Below are 20,123 nucleotides of genomic sequence, written 5' to 3' on the forward strand. Positions count from 1 at the left end.
ACTGACACAATACGTGTGTGTGTGTGTGTGTGTGCCTGTATGTGTATGTGCGTGTTTGTGTGTGTATGTGTTTATTTTCACAAGTAAACAACTGTAGGCCTATGCATATATTATTAAAATATTAAACAAAGAGTCTCTAAGAAGTCCATACGCTGCATCCAAAACCACATCATTTGGTGAAAATGTGCTGCTCATCTCAGACCAACCAAGATCAGGATGAGTGTGTTTCTTCATCAGGTTTGTAGAAATGTGTCTCTGCATCAGTGTCTCAGCAGTGGATGCTCTGCAGTGAATGGGTGCCGTCAGAATGAGAGTCCAAACAGCTGATAAAAACATCACAATAATCCACACCACTCCAGTCCATCAGTTAACATCTGGAGAAGACAAAAGATCAAACAAATCCAGCAAGACTTTAAGTTTGAGCATCAAGTGCTCAATATATCAACTAAATATAAAATTAAAACATTTAATCTTCCAAATCAATTTAAAATCCCTCTCTGTTAATTTCTATTCACTAAACGTATTTATGGTTTCATATATCTGCCTAATAAAGGAACTAACTTCCTCACTGGCTGTGAATGTGGGACTCCAGCTTTCTTTAGTTTATAGTCAAAGGTTTAGCCGCTACTCTGTGATCAATGGCAGCGCAAAACTAGCACCTTACAGTAATTAATGTTATTCCTAAAGGTTAGTGTCTGGTATTTACTGCAGCTGAGGTTTCACTGGCATCTGGTCTCTAGATGGCAGCACTTGAGTGGTTTATGGACATTTACACATATGACCTTCTGCATTTGCAGTACATGCATGGCATGAAATGCAATCCCAAAAAGCAATGCACTGCACAGTGATTTACAGCTAGGAATTATTTGGTAAAACCGCCAAGTTTAAACAAAAAACTGGATTAAAACTGCAGAAGGATCATTGTTTATTTCCAAGATTATAAATGCACGCCACTCACTGAATAAAACATGCCATGTCTTGTTACAGCGCTTGATATATTTGTCGTTGCATACATGATTTTTAAAATATAGTAGGCGATAAGCATAGCATTGCATTGATGAACATAGCATTTTTCTAAATCCAAGATTAATCGCAGAAAGTGGCATGAGGCTTGTTAAACGTTTACCCGTGGGTTTCTGTGAATGCCATATAAAGAAATTGATTCATCTCTCATAACTGCTGTTATGAGTACAGTTCATCTGATTATTTACGTCAGTCAATCCAGTGTTTCAAATGTCTTAAAACACAAAATTGATGTACATCTTTGAGCAGCTACGGTGTATATTGTAGTGAAAGGAGGACATAAACGATGACAAGTGCAGCATGTACACATTTAAGTGGCGAGTTTTCTTTGAGGCACTTATAGCAGAAAGTACACTAAATATCCACAAGCAGAGACCAGATTCATGTCGACAGTCCAAAGCCTGAATATGCAAGGCAGACGCATTTTAAAAAGTCCATCATTACTGTGGTTTCCCTTCCTTCTTTCTGGACGAATTGTGTTGTGTGTCTGTAGGGGGCAGTGATGGATCTGCTCTCAGATTCGGTCCTGAATAACCCACAATAGCTCAGTCGCATCTCTCATCATCTGCTGAAGAGCACAGAAGAAGATGGGATGAGGAAACGAGTGGAGTGGAGGAGAGCTGCAGTGAAGAGAGAAAAGAGTAATTTATGTAAGACGGTATTTCAGCCATGTTTATGGCAGAGTTGTTAAGTTGCTAATGTGATGATATTGTTACTTTTTTGTTTCTTCTGTCTATTGTTATTGGACTACCAGACAATGTTATCAATGGCAATTATTGCTCTATATTTCATAATTGTATGCAAAAGTTAATGTGTAAGCCTAAGTTATTTCAGTCTCCAGTACATAATATTTGCATCCAAAAAGTGTTCACTGAAACAAACCAACAGTGAAAAAACCCAATCTGAGTAATTTTAGCCAGCAGCTGTTTAACACATAACTGTCAGAGAGACAGAAATGAAATCAGATAAAGACAGGGAACCCAATATTAACCAATTTAGAACCCAAAAGACCCTCGAGACACCCACGAAAAACCCTGTCCCTCCTCAAACTGACTGACATGCAAGTCAAATATATATATATATACACACACACACAGTATATATATCAGGGGCGTTTCCTCCGAGGAGGCAAGAGAGGCAGTGTCTCCTCTCCTCAAAATTGGATGAGAAAATAATTATATTACAGAAACATGGATTGTGAGTATATGTGGTTGTTTATAAGAAGTAAGGTGTATTTGTTTGCAAATTAAATTAAATGAAATTACATTGTATTTAAATAAAACATTTAATAAAACAGTTATAAATAGTACAGTAAATAAGGTTAATTCAATAAATAACGTTAACAGTCTAAAGTACCAGCGTTTATATATATATAGTGTCATGTATATAACCAGTTGAGCTCCATGTATAATGTCATATATTTTTGTGTTTGTCAGTGTTTGTGTTAGAGCCATTTCTGCAACTTTTATTGAACTTTTATTTTTTTCAGCTATCCATCTGGTTCAGAAAAGCTGGCACTAGCAAAGGAGAAGGATTCAAGTGCCTTTGGTGAGAATGAGGGACACGTAAGGATGTTTTTACATTATAAAATGAATTACTCAGCGATGTCAATATAAACCGCTCAAGTATATTTGACTCCAGCTTAATTATATTTTTGCATTACTCATGTCAGGAGCATTTTGTTTTGATGGGCCATCACACAGTGGCTTTATAGAAATGAGACAGCGGAACATCAGACGGAGGCTTCAACAGAACCAGCGGATGCACAGTTTGAAACGTCATCATTGTACACTGCAACCTTATTTGCCAAGTCCAGATGAAACTGTGCCAAGTGAGTGGTTGAGACCGTCACCAGAGAATTCATCATCAATAAAGACTGCAATTGACCAAACCTTCAGTTACCAGTAATAATAATAATCAATATCCCAGATTTCTTGACATGCCCGCCTTGGTAATAGACACGCTCAACTAAGAGAGAACTTTACACAAACTTGTATTTCATAATTGTAATATTAATTTTTTTGCATTGAAGATGGACATTGAATTTTCCAAGCTCACAGATGGGAAAGAAGACTTGTTTATCCGGAAACGGGAAGGGACCATAAATCCAAAGCTCAAGGAAATAGCAGGATTGAAATAGCAACAATCTTGCCTGTCACTCACGCTGTGGCTATGTGGAAAGTTTCTCTGTCAATTTTGCTTAATTGACAAATCAAGTTCTCAATATATTTTTGATGAAAATAACACCGTGAGACGTACAAGGGAAAACTATGCATACCATGTACAACTCAATGATGCAAGTGCAACCGGTGTCAAGCATAACTCATGACTAAATAGCATACAGTATTTTCATGTCACTGAGAATATTGGCGTGGACATCATGCATGATGTGATAGAAGGAGTCGTACCTCTTGAGGTGAAATTGATGCTACGGCATGTCATTTATGAGGAGAAATGTTTTTCTCTGGAACTATTAAATGAAAGAATAGCAGCGTTTGACTATGGCTATGAAAATCAAAAAAATAAACCTAGTGCAATTATCAATCTTAGGACATCTGAAAATGCTATTAAGCAGACTGCATCACAGATGTGGTGTTTACTACTAGTCTTGCCCTTTCTGTTGGGTGATTTAAGACCCAAAGAGCCCACATTGGCATCGTTTCCTATGGTTGCGCAAAATATGTGACATACTTTTTGCACCTGTTGTGTCAAAAGGGCTTGCAGCTTATCTTAAACAACTCTGAATAGATCACCATACACAATTCAAGCTTCTTTATCCTGGTAGGAATCTAATTGCTAAACATCATTTTATGACGCATTATTCGAGTATTATGACTTTATTTGGACCTCTTTCCAAGTTGTGGTGAATGAGGTTTAAGGCCAAACATAACCCTCTTAAGCGAAAGGCCCAAGTAGTATGCAACTTTCGAAGTATTTTCAAAAACGCTGGCTCATTGTGATCAGCAATATGTAACTCCTAGATACACAATTGTGCTTTAAACATGTTGGTGGTTGAAACTGTTGAACACATTGTGTTTTGACCAGATCTGACAATGCATTGTTTTGTAAACATGATCACCTATAGGTGAATGCATAAACAGTAAGTGTGTAATGGTTATTGCTTTGAATAGTTTTCAGGTTCATTAAAAGTATTTTTTTTCTTCTGTATGAAAAATAGCATGTTGGTACACTTGAGAATAAGTTCAGAAAATGTGGTACTTTATATGTTGGAAACTGTTTCATACATATTTGATGTTTTATTTGACTGCTTAACAGATATGAGTTTTATAATATTTAATGAATGGTTTTTATAATTTATGACGTGTTGAAATGCTTATTTCACAAGTTTATATTCAGTATACTGTAGTAAAAACATTTGAATGCATGAATTCCATGTTAAAAAGGAAAACAAATAAACAGTATGTGAGCAGTGTCTAATGGTTTCCTGTGAGATTTCATAATAAATGTACACAAATTGTTTATTGATCTAACATTTTTAATAAATTTTATATTAACATATATTAAACAATTTCTTAGTAACACACAGTTGTGTTAGATACATAAAAAAGCACATCAATGTGTTTACTTAAGCTGCACATTGATGTGTTACATTTTATGACACGTTTTGTGTTGAATTTAACTCAACATGTGTTGTCCCTGAGCACACGTGTTAAAAATAACACATGTTGTGTTGTTTTAGTAAAAAATCATCCTAGGCATTAATATAATCTATAGCACTATTGTAAACATTAAGTGTAACAGGGACATTAATTGTGTTTAATTACACACACACACACACACACACACACACACACAAATGGAACCAAGACTCTTCCAGATGCATGTGCCTTTTTTTTTTCTTTTTTTAAATAATCTTGCTTCTAAACTTTGAAATATGTGTTCAGAACCTCTGAGTAAATGTTTAGAGTTTAACTCAAACACACACCTGCGTGCATATATGCGCACACACACACACACACACACACACACACACACACGCAGCGGCATGAACTCAGTCCATCATGACGCATCAAGCACAGGCTCATTGCCTTAATGCATTTGAACATCTTCAAAACATCATAATTCAGCGTTTAAAGCGTCGTAAACAGGCATGCACACAGCTGGCTGAGAGACTTTGATTCTTGACCCGGATGTGTTTGTAATCAGGAGTCTGGTTTGAGCGGCCAGGTTTTCCTCAGCACTGAATGCAGATTCTAGAGGCTGGCTATCAGAGCGGCCAATCACAGAGAAATTACAGAGAGAGACGACAGATACGGAGGCGGCGTTCGGAGCGTCTCATGATGCTGTCTCTCTGCTTGCTGACTGCAGATTCTCTGTAATTGGTGCTAATTGCTCAGATTTGTCACATTTATAATTAGAGCGAGTGTTTGTTCTGGAGACGGGCCGAAGGAGCTCTTCAGCGGCGGGAATCTTCATTAACCAGAAACACTCCAACAACATTAACAGAAAACCTCTTTCCAAACAAGCCTGTGTTTACTTTATAAAACAACTGTCACACTAACTAACCTTAGTTAACCGTAATAGTTAAAGTCCGTGTAAAGTGATATTAAAATATGTGTTCTGAGTTTGTCACACAACAGAACAATGTGTTATTAACCACCCAGCCAAATTTGAATGATTAAAAAAAAATTCCAAGTAACTAAAATAAGTTATCAAAATCTTGAAAAATAAGCAGGACTCTCTGCTCTCAAACACTGGGGGCGTGTCCTCTGTCGGCGCTGAAACCACTCCCACTCGCGGGAAAGTGGCCTTCTCTCTCAACTGTCAGATACCGCTACAACCACCTGAATGGATGCTACTGATATACAGCCATATATGTTTGAGCGTGCAAGTTCGTTATTTGCGCTGCAGTGAGTTGAAACCTTCTCGTCGTCAAGGTGAGCGCTGCTCATGGTTGCTTAGCAACGGCAAACACCACTAGAGCGTGAGCTCCGGTGCGCTTTGAAAGAAGAGAGAGCGGTACAGCTCGCGTTTCTAGATGCAAATTGTGAACGCTCCATGTTTTTAAATTGTATGTATTCTGCTACATATTGATGTCTCTGGGCTAAGACCTGGGTATCCATTCACCCTAGAACCGTCCCGTCCCAGAATCTGTATATCTAACATCACAGACATTCGAAAAAGACAAACTAAGAACTTGACCTCTCAACAGTTATTATAGTGTTAGGGGCGGGGCCACGCTCGGTGGCTCCATTGCGTCATCGAGCCACCGTTTTAGCCCCGCCCAGAAAACCCAATCACAGAATTGGTACATAGTTCAGAGTCTTTCTAATGTGTTTCAGCAGTACATTTCTAACATTTGCAATGTGTTTAGAAGCAATTATCTTTACACGGACTTTAACTAACAATGCATACACTGTAAACCCCACTGTTGTCATTAATAAAGAAATTAAGTTAATATAACTTGACATTACTTAAAGTACTAAGTTTTGGCTTCAAAACTTAAACAGGTGTATTTAACTTACTCATTTGGCAGCAAAAACGTTTTAATTAATATTTTAAGTTCTCTGAACTCAACATTTTAATTCATTTAAATGTTTCACCATGTCTCTGTTTAAAATGATTGGTCGCGCTTGAAATTCTGCTTTGACAACCGCGCTGATTGGTTGATATAAGTCATATGACACAAGGCGGGAATTTTTTTTTTTGGTCGTGCTGAATTTTGCTGAAGCAGCAGCAGGACAGAGGCACTAGCAGAAACCATCTGACAGAAGAAAGACAAAAGTTAAATTAGTAAGTAGAGATTTAAACGCTCATATACATTTTTCTTAATTGATTTACACCTTATTCTAATGTTACGTTTTTCGTTTCACTCCAGTAGCAGCACAAGTACGCTGGCGGTAAAGCAGGTGGGAAGAGAGTCGTCCTGAAAGATTCATTAGAGTGACGTTACACAGGTAGGTTAATGGTAAATATTTAAGTGTAAAATTCGCTTGGTTGCCGTTTTATTTTTGGAGTATTTTGTAGTTATAAACACGCATGAGTTACTAACTTTCTGTAAGAACATTTTAATTTCCCGTTTAATTTTTTTGGTTTCTTCCCCCAGCTGCACTTGCTGCAGGCGATTATGAAGCAGGCGGGGACACGTATGGAGTCGTGATAAAGGCCCATGGATTACGCTGGTAAATTAATGTTTAACACGCCTGTACATTTTGGTTTATTGTCTGTAAAAGGTTTTATTTTGTAGTTATAAACACGCCTGAGTTTCTAATTTTCTGTAAGAACATTTGAATTTCCCGCCTAACCGTTTTCCTCCCCCAGCGGCACTTGCAGGCAGGCGGTCGTGAAGCAGGCGTGACAGGGATGGAGTAGTTATGAAGGCCCATGGATTACACTGGTAAGTTAACGTTTAACACGTCTGCACGTTTTGGTTTATTGTCTGTAAAATGTTTTATTTTATACGGATGGACAAGGTATAACGTTAAATGCGTTTAGGTTAATATGAACATGAGCTTGCAACCATGTGAATTAACTTTTAATTTGATAATGTTTATTCATCTTCACTAGATGTCCGATGATCGCAGCTCGAATCTTGACGTTCCAGTGGGGATTGTAATAGTTGAAGATGGGACTACTCTTCAGCCTCTCTCCTCATTTGGGATAGTAATTGAGGGAAAAGTGGTGATGGACAATCTACATGACCTTCCTGAATCAATGTGCCTTCTGTTTGGACTAATTTATTTTTGGTTTGAGATTTTCCAGTTCCTTGTGCGTTATAAATACCATGGTATTAATCTGGACCTACCACAGTGTTTTGTACGGTAGGTTTGTCGTCATTCCACAGAATCGTGCAACAAATTTGAGTGTCCTGTCATTGAATGTGAACAAACTACATTCTCTGCAAGTAAAAGGTTAGAGAACAAGGAAAAAAGACAAATTTCCACTTTGCTGGTGATTTAAGTTGCACTTAAATTACCCAAAGTCACTGAAGTACACATTTGAATTTATTCAATGCATTCTCCTTTCCATGGGGCAGAAAGACCTGCAGCCTAAGATACAATCCTTGGCTAACCAGCTGTTCCATTAAAATGGATAAACAAGATCAGCTCATGCATTTTCTTAAAAAAAACAAAAAAAAAACACTTAAGATACAGCATGGAGGGGTCCCTTTCTGTTTTGTGCTTTTTCTTGTCAGCTGAGATATAAAAAAAAAAGACCTTTACATTGGAAATTAAAAACATTTTAATGTTAACAGTCAGTAAGACTTTTACCAGCAAAGTGGAAATTTGTCTTTTTTCCTTGTTCTCTAACCTTTTACTTGCAGAGAATGTAGTTTGTTCACATTCAATGACAGGACACTCAAATTTGTTGCACGATTCTGTGGAATGACGACAAACCTACCGTACAAAACACTGTGGTAGGTCCAGATTAATACCATGGTATTTATAACGCACAAGGAACTGGAAAATCTCAAACCAAAAATGAGTTTACAGTTTTGTCTCTTCTGAAAATGTGACAAAATGTCTAGATAAAAATAAGCTTACCATTTGGTTGTTAATGTGTCTTTTAAAATGTGATAAATAATAGGTTTACATCTAAAAACAGTTTACCGTTCAAAAAAATAGCTTATGTTCATGTCTTTTAAAAATGTGAGCTTACTGTTTAAAAATTAGCTATTTCGTTGTTTGTGCATCTTTTAAAAATGTGAGCTTGCAGTTAAAAATACCTTTTCTGTTAAAACTGAGTTCAGGTCTTCTAAAAATGTGAGCTTATGATTTTGTTCATGTCTTAAAAATGACTGAATGTGATCTTACAGATGAAAATAGGAGTTTGCTGTTAAAATGAGCTCATGATTTTGTTCATGTCTTTTAAAAATGTGGGCTTACTGTTATAAGAAATGAAATGTAAATGCAGTATAAGCCTAATAAAGTGGTTGATTTGGGAAAAAAACAACTTGTTTTAATGATTTATAAATTATTTAATACAAGTAAAGAATATATAAGCTGAAAATTTGGAAAGTTTTGTCTATTAGCCCTTTTAAGTTATCTGTACTTAAACATTTAAGTTAATTCAATGAAGAGACCACATTTGGTTAACTCAATAAATCGAGTTGTCAATTTTCCATTACTCAAACGAACTGAGGGAATCACTTTCCTCAAATCATTTGAGTACTCTCAACTTATTAGGGTTTACAGTGTAGTTAGTACCTACACATTTATTAATCTTAATGTTCATTTCAACATTTAATAATAAATTATTAAAAAATCTAAGTTTTATCTAACTTTATTTAGTGAACTTGAGAGCTGATATGAACTAATAGTGAACATAATAAAAATAACTTCATAAAGTACAAAATATCCCAACTAAAACAAAAACAAAACATACTCTGTCAGCATATCTATCTGCTAAAACATGCTGTACTACTTGTAGTCAAAATGGATATAATTTGATATATGTTTTGGAACTGAAAATATGATTTCAAGTTCACATTGCATGGCTATGATTTATTTTGAGATTCACGCGAACATAAAGAAAAATCTTCAACAGCTGTTTAGGTTTATTCTCATTTCAAGTGCATTTGAGTTTCTGTTTTGTGTTCACCCATGTTTATATGTGAATAAAAGCCTAAATTAACCTGCTCAAAGCTATTGTGATTAAATAGCTGGATTCATATGGATTACTTTGACGTTTCAAAAAGTTAATAAAGCCACTGTAAAGATAAACAGAAGACGGATGGATGGATGGATGTTCTGCTCATGCAAACACTCATTCATTCTGTCAATTCTGTTTTCTTCAGTGTTTCAAAGTTGTCTGCCAACAGCAGGTGTGTTTACGGCATGCAACGTAACTTTCCTTCCTTTCACCGGGAAGTGGAAGAAAACAGGGCCAAATAATCAGGCGTCACACACCGGCGCGTCCCGCTGAGATCAGATTCCGGGTCGTTACAGCACACTAGGAGAGCAGCAAGATGGAAAATGCTAAACATTTCATTAAGACGAGAATGCTTTTCCCCGCTCTGCCTAGCGGCCCGTAGAGTCAATACATCAAAACCAGCGCATGCTGGAAAATATGCGCGATTTTAAGAGGAAACTAATTACGAGAGACTTTAATCTCCTCCCCGAGAGCTTCACCTATAACTCTGATAATCTGCTCTGTTTAATATGCTGGAAAAAACACTTAGGAGACATCGATCATTCAGAGTGCCTCCAGGCAAGGGCTTGTGCCAAATGTTTGAAAACACCATAAAATTAGCGTGTTTCACAGTCGCTCTGATATGGCTGGCTGTAAAATGGATTGTCTCTAAATGGTTCTGCGATGCTGCTGTTTGGTGTTGTGAAACTGGCAAAGACATGTGGCGTGATGGTCAATTCACATTCACGTCAATCTGCTCGTTTCTTCACGAAATGCTAGCTGTTCCAGAGCTGGAACATGAAAGACGAGTTTCCAGCAATGCACAATAATAAACAAAACCAAAGTAAGCACAAGAACAAATAAAATGAAGGATAACATACAGTGAGACAAAGGCAAACAATAGTGTTGTTCCAAGCATTCTGCCTAGACTGTCATAGGCTTTCACCTGACATACATGCTTGGCCAAGTGGTTATATAGGATTCTAAGATAACTTACTTTTGCCTACCATTTAAAATGCATTGTTTCCATCTGGAATGCAACGGTTCTCTGACATTGGTTTACGGTATGGTCACTTGACATGCATGTAAACAAATTAAATATTATATATATTTTTAGTGAATGTTTTATTTTGATTTGTCATTTTAACATAATTTATTTTAATTTGACTTGTTTCTTTTTTTTCATTCACTCATTCATTTTAACCTATTTAACCTAACGCTATTCCTTCACGAGTCCCAGTTTAGGAAACCTTGACATAATGTAATGTTTAATGCATTTCATCCATCTAACCATCCATCGCCCAAAATATGACCCAACCCAGCATTTGGGTAGAAAAATAAATATATGTATAAATAAGCTAACATTTTTAATGTGCAATAAGTAGCAATAAACAAATGACGTAGAAATGCTTTAGAAACACACCAGTGCCAAACTCATGAAATCAAGCATGTCTCCTGCTCATCTGTAGGACAAACCCATCACTTACGAGCTTCTGTTGAGATTAGCATGCGGTGTAAGTGTACACTATAGACGACAGCTCACTATTTTTGGGAAAAGCTCTTTTTTTTCTTTTTCAAACAATAGCAGCAAATGGAAACACACACACACACACACACACACACACACACACACACACACCCTGAGCTTGCCCTGGTTAATTGATGGAGTGTGAGTTGCATCTGTCCGAAGATGTGATTTTTCCCTCCATGTGCTGCTCGTCACCCCTCCATCTGTCAGGTTAACATGGTAATTACTTTCCTCTCCGAGACTAACTGCTATAACGCTTCCCAAAATGAAACAACATGACACTGTCCTCTGACACTGATTTTACGAGCGAGATCTCAGCTCTGTGTAAAGCTCTTCCTAAAAATTTGAGAATATTTATTTCCGAGAGAATTTATTTATTCACTCTGGCTAGTTAATAAATAAATAATTTTTTGTTTATGCAGGATGCTGCTTCTGTGCCAGTAAATTGTACTAGGTGTAAATCAAAGACGACTATTGCATCTGCCAAAGAAATAGAAACAACATATTCCTGAAAGCAACTTTGCAATGCAGCTTTAATAGACTGAAATATCTGGCCTCGTCTCAGCTACTACACAACCCCACGCTGGAAGAAAGAAATAACCCAGCATTTATTTAGAGAACAGTGGCAACAAATCTGCACACACACACACACATAACACGCACACACACATGCGCGTACACACACACACACACACACACATAACACGCACACACACATGCGCGAACACACACACACATAACACGCACACACACATGCGCGTACACACACACAAACTTACTGTGTCACTGAGTTTCAGCAGCTATTTATCAACTTCAGCCATGAGTTTCCTTATTAATTTCCCAACAACCTCCATTTCCACTGGTTCTTTCTCTGGTTATTGAGTGAGTGAGCTGGAGCAGATAAGAACCGCTATCTGAGCGCTGAGACGGCAGAGGGATTGTGGGTAATTGTCAGTGTTGTGCAAGTTACTTCCAAACTGTAATACATTACAGATGACTTGTTACTGTTATTTAAAAGTAATCCCTTACCTTACAATATTACTGTCCCATATTGTAATGTGTTACAAGACTCCTGTATTACTTTTGAGTTACTTTCACCAAAATATCTACGGAAGTAGAACTAAACATTCTAAAATGACTAAATGTACCAGAGCCCTGCTCTAATGGCAAAGTGTTTATATTTCGTTCCGGCTTTTTATTAAGTTCATTTAGAAAAAACGTTTGGAGCATTTTTTGTTCATTAAATAATAATTTTTGCTCATAAAGGTAAGAGTAATACATCATTCTGAACTGTAAAGGGTCTACTTTTATTTGTGTGCACTCACAATACCAACAAAACATCGTGCTTTCATCTTGAACAGGAGCGCTTCACAAAATGAACCGAAAGACGGCGAATACATGTCTCACAGACATAATAAATATATCTATAGAAAGCTTTAAATTGCTACTTAACAAAATAAATAAAAACGAAAACAAAAACTATTTAATATAATCGTTATCCGTGAAGATGCACTTCTCTCTAAAGGCGCGTCTAACGAGGAGATGGCGAATCCTTACTATTTCCCCCGGACACATTCATGGTAATTACTTTAGCTGGGGCTTTGCTTTATTGTGTGTATTTGAAGCAGAACTCTTCAGCTGCTGCTGCGGGACACTAAACACCATCGAGCCGCTCTTGAGCACGGCAATTTATTTTCATCAATAATTGATGGATGCCTAAAATATAAAGTTAAGGAGAAGCCTAAAACAGTCCCGAGGACCGGCCCACGTCTGAACTATGATGTGAATATTGGCCCGAAGCCCAGGCCTAGGGACATAAAAAAGTCAGAGCCCAACTTTAAATTAAAAAAAAATAAATACCCCAAAAAAATGGGGGCTAAAAGTGTGTTGTAACACAAGCATTACTGAACATGTACCGAGTAAAATATTACTGAAAATTGATTAGTAATGCCTTACACTACTGTGTTACATCAAAAAGTAATATGTTACTGTAATGCATTACTTTTGTAACGCGTTACTCCCAACACTGGTAATTGTGCTGTGGTGGTCAGTGGCGTTAGGCATCTCCTGCTGTCAGAACTGGGCTTTAGAATAACAGATACCTGGAAAAATAAAAGTATTCCATAAAACCAGCACTACTTTCAAGTCTTAATGTTTTCATTTTATTTAATTTTTAATTTTTATTATTTAATTTTTTTGGAAAAAAAAAAAACAATTGATATGTATTTGAAATATATGTATGCATGTAAAGCAATGAAACAATGGTAACAAAGTGTAACACTTTAGTTTAGGGACCAATTCTCACTATTAAATAGTTGCTTATTAGCATGCATATTATTAACATATTGGGTATTTATTAGCAATTATAAAGCACATATTAATGCCTTATTCTGCCTGACCATAGCTCCTTTAACAACGACCTCACTAACTATTATTAAGCAACAAAATAGGAGTTCATTAAGACAAAATTTGTAGTTAATAGAATAGTGAGAATTGGACCTTAAAACAAAGTGTGATGTATCAAAGGGGGAACGAAGACGGTGCGAAACAAAACATTTTAGTAAAGGAGAAGTTAATATTCAGTTACTATTGTACACAGGACTAAACTGCATGCAATTGTGTTTTAAATAGCTTGTTTGCCGCCTGTGCCTACATCTATGCTGCAATTTGTCATGTATTTTTTTATTTAATTCAATGTACTGTGAAATAAATACTTTTGTAGTGCCATTTCATTATTACATTTCTAACATATTTATGGCTTTTTACATTTGGTTGTAAATTTACAATAAATTGTGATGCAAACTTTTTGCTGAATCATTTCTGTATGAAAACATTTGTGCACAAACCTGTTGTAACGTAAAATGCAATATGTAATTTAAAGTAAATAGTTTAATTTAGCTCAAAGGGAATAATTTATGATTGTATAGGGAATTTGAACAGACTCACTGTTTCACGACGGATCACTGAGTCGGCAGCGATTCATTGACCAAGCCATATAACATCAACTCTGCACTGGATATTAAAATCCAAAATATAGTGAAAACACCATTTAATAGCACAGTAACAAGATCGACAGATTCAGACATTAACTTGTGAGCAGAAAACACAAGATGCTTCTCTTTTCAATATAAATCAGATTTTATTTATATAAACCTAAGACATAAACTAATCTAACACATGAACACAAGCATTCACACATTCACATGCTGCAGAAAGAGAGAAAGTGAGGAAAGGATGAGTTGAAGAGAACGAAAATATGAAATCCAGTTCAACTGCATCGACCTGAACACCCATCAATCACTTATTTAACCCTCGCTTTGAGTTTCTCAATGAGGCCCAGATTTGGTTTCGAATTGAGATCAAAATTAAAATATACAGTTTATAGTTTATTTATATAAAAGGTATATTTGTGTATAAAGTTGGGTGTTATTACGTCATAATTATCATAGTTATTACGATTCCCGATCCCACCCACTCTCGCTGACATTTTTTCCTGTCCCGCCTCAATCACGTGATTAATAGTGATTTTGTTTCCCATCCCGCAGGATTCCCGAAAAAAGTTCAACCTCTAGTACACATGATTACATATTTACACAATAGCAAAATTTTAATTTTTTTAATTTATTGATTTTTGATTCTCGATTTTCATAATTTAAATGGTCCTTTCTAAAATAGCCTAACGCTTATATACACTCAGAGTGGTCTTCAGTTTTGGTGACATTCACGCAGAGACCACTACTAATCTGGTGGACATAAAACTGAGAGGCCACACAGAATTTGACCACTGGACTTACAAAAATTCATATCAAGTTTACAAAGTGTTTTCGCAAAATTTCAACATTGCATCAAAAGCTGTTGAGCACATTAATTGGAATTTGAGTTATCACTCATTATCTTATTTAACCATTTATTACTATGACTTTGGACGGCTTAATTCCTTCTAACACATTAAAATGCACACATTCACGTTATGTCTTATTTACATGCAATGCAAGGATTCCAAAATGTGTTATTTGTCAGCCGAATCTCTTTCACCTAATATTTACTTGAAATCCCCCTGAGATGTGAAGGTAATAAATTAATAATTAAGTATAAATTTGCATGTCCGCAGTTATGTGACACTGGTTAATAGTCACATGACATGCAGGCAAACTAATTAAATATGTAGCCTATAATAATAATAATAATTATTATTATTATTATTTAGTAAGTGTTTTATTTATGATTTGTTATTTTAAAATGAGTTTAGTTTTAAATTGTATGATTTAATTAATTTGTAATGTTTGATTATTCCACAGACTACCTGCAGTTCCTTCATGAACATGTTGACAAAACCTTTGTGTAATGTAATGTTTAATGCATTTCATGTTGTTAATAACAACAAAATGTGATATATTTTATTTCTTCTTTTTGCAATTGTATAACAATATGGTAAAAGCTTTAGTCTTGACCATATCCCTACACCTAAACCTATCTTTAACCATGAGTAATCCCTAAAATCAGAGGAAATGGTTCAGGGGTAGGTAACGTTGGTCCTGGAGTGCCGCTGTCCTGTAGAGTTTAGCTCCAAACCTAACCAAACACACCTGAACAAGCTAATCAGTCTTCAGAATTACTTGGGCTACAGGCAGGTGAAGCTCTTTCAGGGTTGGAGCTAAACTCTGCAGGATATCGGCACTCCAGGACCGATATTGCCTACCCCTGTGATAGATGAATGACACTGATGTACAAGCACCAAACACTGATTTAAGTCTAAACTTCACAAAATCTATAAACTGGTTCTTCAAATCTAGGGTGTGTTTCCCAAAATCATTGTTAACAACGGAACTTGCGACCATAGTTGTTTTTGGGAAACATCGGTTAATCACAAGATTGTTCCAGTGTCAACATAGATATTGATCCAGGAACATGTCACACTTGGTAAAATCAGGTTCTGTGGTTCTGTTGATAGTTTATCAAGGGTTGTCTTGTTTTCTTCGTATCACTTGTGTATTTAAACCCATTTCCCACATGTTTCTGCCTCAGTTATTACTCTTGGATTATTGGATTTTGGAGTGTGTGTGTTTTAAGTAATTTGTCTCTTCCAGATTCCTTGGCTTTATGTTACAACTTTCATGCAAAACTTGTAAAAATGTTTGCTTAAATTTGGGAATTCAAAAGTTCCTCGTTAATGCATGAAGTTTGCATCCCTGACAACAAATTACTCTCTCTGATCCAGATCTTAACTGTCTTAAACCAAGGCTTCTTTGTTTTAAGATTTTGATAGGTTATCTAGAAATTGATCACAATCTAAACTTTGGGACAGAAAAGACAGCTTTATTGTTACCATAACAAATGTCTAAAGTGTTGTTTTTCCTTGAGCAGTACTTCACATACAGTGGTGAAAACAGATCCACAGCAAGTTGTTCAAAGAACGACTGAACCTAACTGATCTAAGACTTATAAACATGGACCACAATGCAGTGTGTATTTTGTGAGCAGGATATAGTAAGACAGTCAGTCACACCATTATTTCTCATCAGTGAATCACAGGCTGGTTCTGGGTGAGCTGTGGGAAAATGAGCATCTGTCTCTCACTCTTTTTCTTCATTGCTTGTATTCTGACATTTCTTGCTTTCTATGCTCTCTTTCATCTAATTCTCTCTCTCTCTCTCTCTGTTTGTGTGTGTGAGTCAGAGTAATGTAATGGCCGTCTGCTCTCATGATAAATGGTGAACGTGTCTCTCTCATTACAGTGAAGACAGTGTTAAACAGACAACCAGATCTGCCACAAACCCACCGAACATCACAAACAGACAAAGTTTTGATGAGATTGTCTTTATAGCATTTATGTTATGCTGTTAACATAAGGATTGGATTGTCCAATCCAATCCTTGGAGAATAAGATGGACGATCTTAGAGCCAGGATTAGTTTCCAACGGGACATAAGGGACTGCAACATCCTTTGTTTGTCAGAAACGTGGCTTTCGTCCTCGGTCCCGGACACTGCTGTAATGCCGAGTGATAACTTCTCTGTCTTTCGGACGGACAGAACAGCAGAGGCCGGTAAATCCAGGGGTGGAGGAGTATGTTTCATGATCAACAAGAAATGGTGTGATCCCAGGAATATCTCCATTCAGTCGCGTTCCTGCTCGCCTCATCTGGAACATCTTTCCATTATTTGCCGCCCATTTTATCTGCCCCGGGAGATTTCATCGATCATTGTTACTGCTGTGTACATTCCACCACAGGCGGACACCGGCTTGGCTTTGTCTAAGCTTCACGATGTGCTCAGCGGCTACATCAACAAACATCCTGATGCTGCCTTTATCATCGCGGGGGACTTTAACAAAGCCAACCTCAAGCAGGTCATGCCGAACTTTTATCAACATGTATCCTGTCCAACTAGAGGACCAAACACACTGGATCATTGCTACACTCAGTTCAAGGATGCCTACAAAGCCCGCTCACTACCGGCTTTTGGCAAATCGGACCATGCCACAATTTTTCTAACACCGGGATACAAACAAAGGCTCGTTCAGGAACCTCCGGTGCAGAGAGTAGTGACGCGCTGGTCCTCCCACTCAGAGGCTGGTCCTCCCACTCAGAGGCTATGCTGCAGGCGGCGCTTGATGACATCGACTGGGACATGTTCCGGGCGAGTTCTTCTGACGTCAGCGAGTTCACGGATGTAGCATTAAGCTTCGTAAACACGCTAACCGAGCAAGCTACAGAAACAATAACGATAAGGACATTCTCCAATCAGAAACCGTGGGTGGACAGAACAATCCGTGCCGCGGTTAACACGCACTGGCGCTTACAATGAGGCTCTTCTGTCTGGGAATACGAGCGAGTACAAAGCATCGTGCTATGCTCTCCGACGCGCAGTAAGAGCCGCTAAACACAGATACAGAGAGAGAATTGAGTCTCATTTCCAGCTCAACGACTCTCGACGGATGTGGCAGGGACTGAGGACCATCTGTGACTTCGGAAACAAATCCTCCGCGGAGGTGAGAGCAGATCCGTTGCTGGCCGACGAGTTAAACATCTTCTACGGCCGCTTCGATGGCAACGGCGGCGGCGCGTCAGGAAGCAGCAGGCAGAGCAGCGATGATCCTGTAATCACCGTGTCGGAGGATGAGGTTCGGAGGGTGTTAAAGAGAGTGAACGTCAGGAAAGCAGCCGGTCCTGATGGGATAACCGGCCGTGTTCTGACGTCCTGCGCCGATCAGCTCGCTGGTTTGTTTTCTCTACCTCATATTGCTGCTATTCAAATACCCTGTACAACTTTTTGCACATTATTTTTTGCACATTCCTCTCATTACTATTTGTCAACAACATACTGACCTGCACATTTATATTTATATTTTTTATCCTATCTTATCTTATTTTATCTTATCTTTTATTTTATGTTTGTACGTCTTCTTAATATTTGTATTCTTTATAATTGCACTGTCCTTGGAGCGGACCTGACCTACATTTCACTGCTGGTTATACTCTGTATAATTGTGTATGTGACAAATAAAACTCTTGAATCTTGAATCTGTTAGAAGTTATTTATTTGAAAACAGCTGAGACACAGCGATTATGGTGGACTGTAGACTGATGATCAATAATATGATATTCACTTCTACATAATAATTTCATCTGTTCCGTTATGTACTCTTCTACCACAATGGTTACATCTTAAATGATCTTCATATTGCAGCCTAGGCTCATTTGGAAAAACAGAAATGTAACTTTACTATAGTGCATGATTACCAAGTGAATATATTGTTTGCATCCAATAGGGTCTGGCTGCAGACTTGCACTTGTACTCTCAGACACTTGCGCTTCCGTGGCCATATTAAGTGTTTATGGTTTTCTACAGGAGGAAAACGCTTAACGAGAAACTTTGCGCATTGCGATCATTTTCTGCTGTTCTGTAGCCACAGATTTGCAGGTCTTTTCTTTTTCTCCTACAGATGACTTGCAGGACCCTGTTTGTTATTGTACTAAATTAGTTTTAATCGTTTAACCCCCACAGCGTCTCGTCTCCATTGGCAACGCAAGTGACGTCGCAGATAGCGGCGATTGCAAGTGACATTGTAATTTAGTTTATTTTTTCTTGTCTTCACCACCTGGCTACTGTTGTAAAATGCTGAGAGATTCAAACTAAAAATAATCAATAAATAGAACAAAATAAAAAAAATGAAAAAGACTGCAAGTGACTTTAACCACGGAAGCGCAAGTGTCTGAGAGTGCAAGTGCAAGTCTGCAGCCAGACCCTTGTCTTTGCATTACTTAACTAGCTCCATATGTTTGGCTTTTCTGATACAGTAAACTTGCTCAGTGGCGCACCCGGTACAACCATAGATGTGAAGCGCTCAGGTGTGAGTCCTATATATATTCAAGAACCAGCAAATCATCGCCAGACATGCTGTTCCTGATAAAACTAAACAAGCTTTTAGCACCGCTCACTGGACATTTCACGTTGAAAGTGTTGCAAAGTATGCAAGAAGCAATGCAAGACTTTCCTGAAATGTCATCACAGCTAGATTCTTCCAATGAGCCTGGGATGCAGCATTGAAATGTGACTACTTGCAATAAATTTGATTTTGTTTTACAAAACTACTACACTTGGCAAGACACTACAGACAATACTTTTTTTTTTTTTACTTGTCTTTATATGGTATTCAGATTTTTGTACTCGAAATGTGTGCAAATGAGTACATATTTAAACATAACTTTTAAACAGTGTACTTATCCTACATAAAAAAAGTGCTGGTTAATAAACGTCAGGTACCTACATGGGTTAAGGTTTATGGGAAGGTTTAGGGTTAGTACCTAGTCATTACCCAATTATTGTAATTGTTATAAGTACATGCAGAACAGGACTGTAAAATAAAGTGTTAACACTTTGTCAGTGGTCACAACACAAAGCTTCAAGTTTGGAGGGAATTTTGAGAAATCACTTTAGGTTTTGGATGACGGTCGCTTCAGTAAATGAACAATGTGGACT

This window comes from Barbus barbus (assembly GCF_936440315.1).
Source record: "Barbus barbus genome assembly, chromosome: 1".
NCBI classification, from domain to species: Eukaryota; Metazoa; Chordata; class Actinopteri; order Cypriniformes; family Cyprinidae; genus Barbus; species Barbus barbus.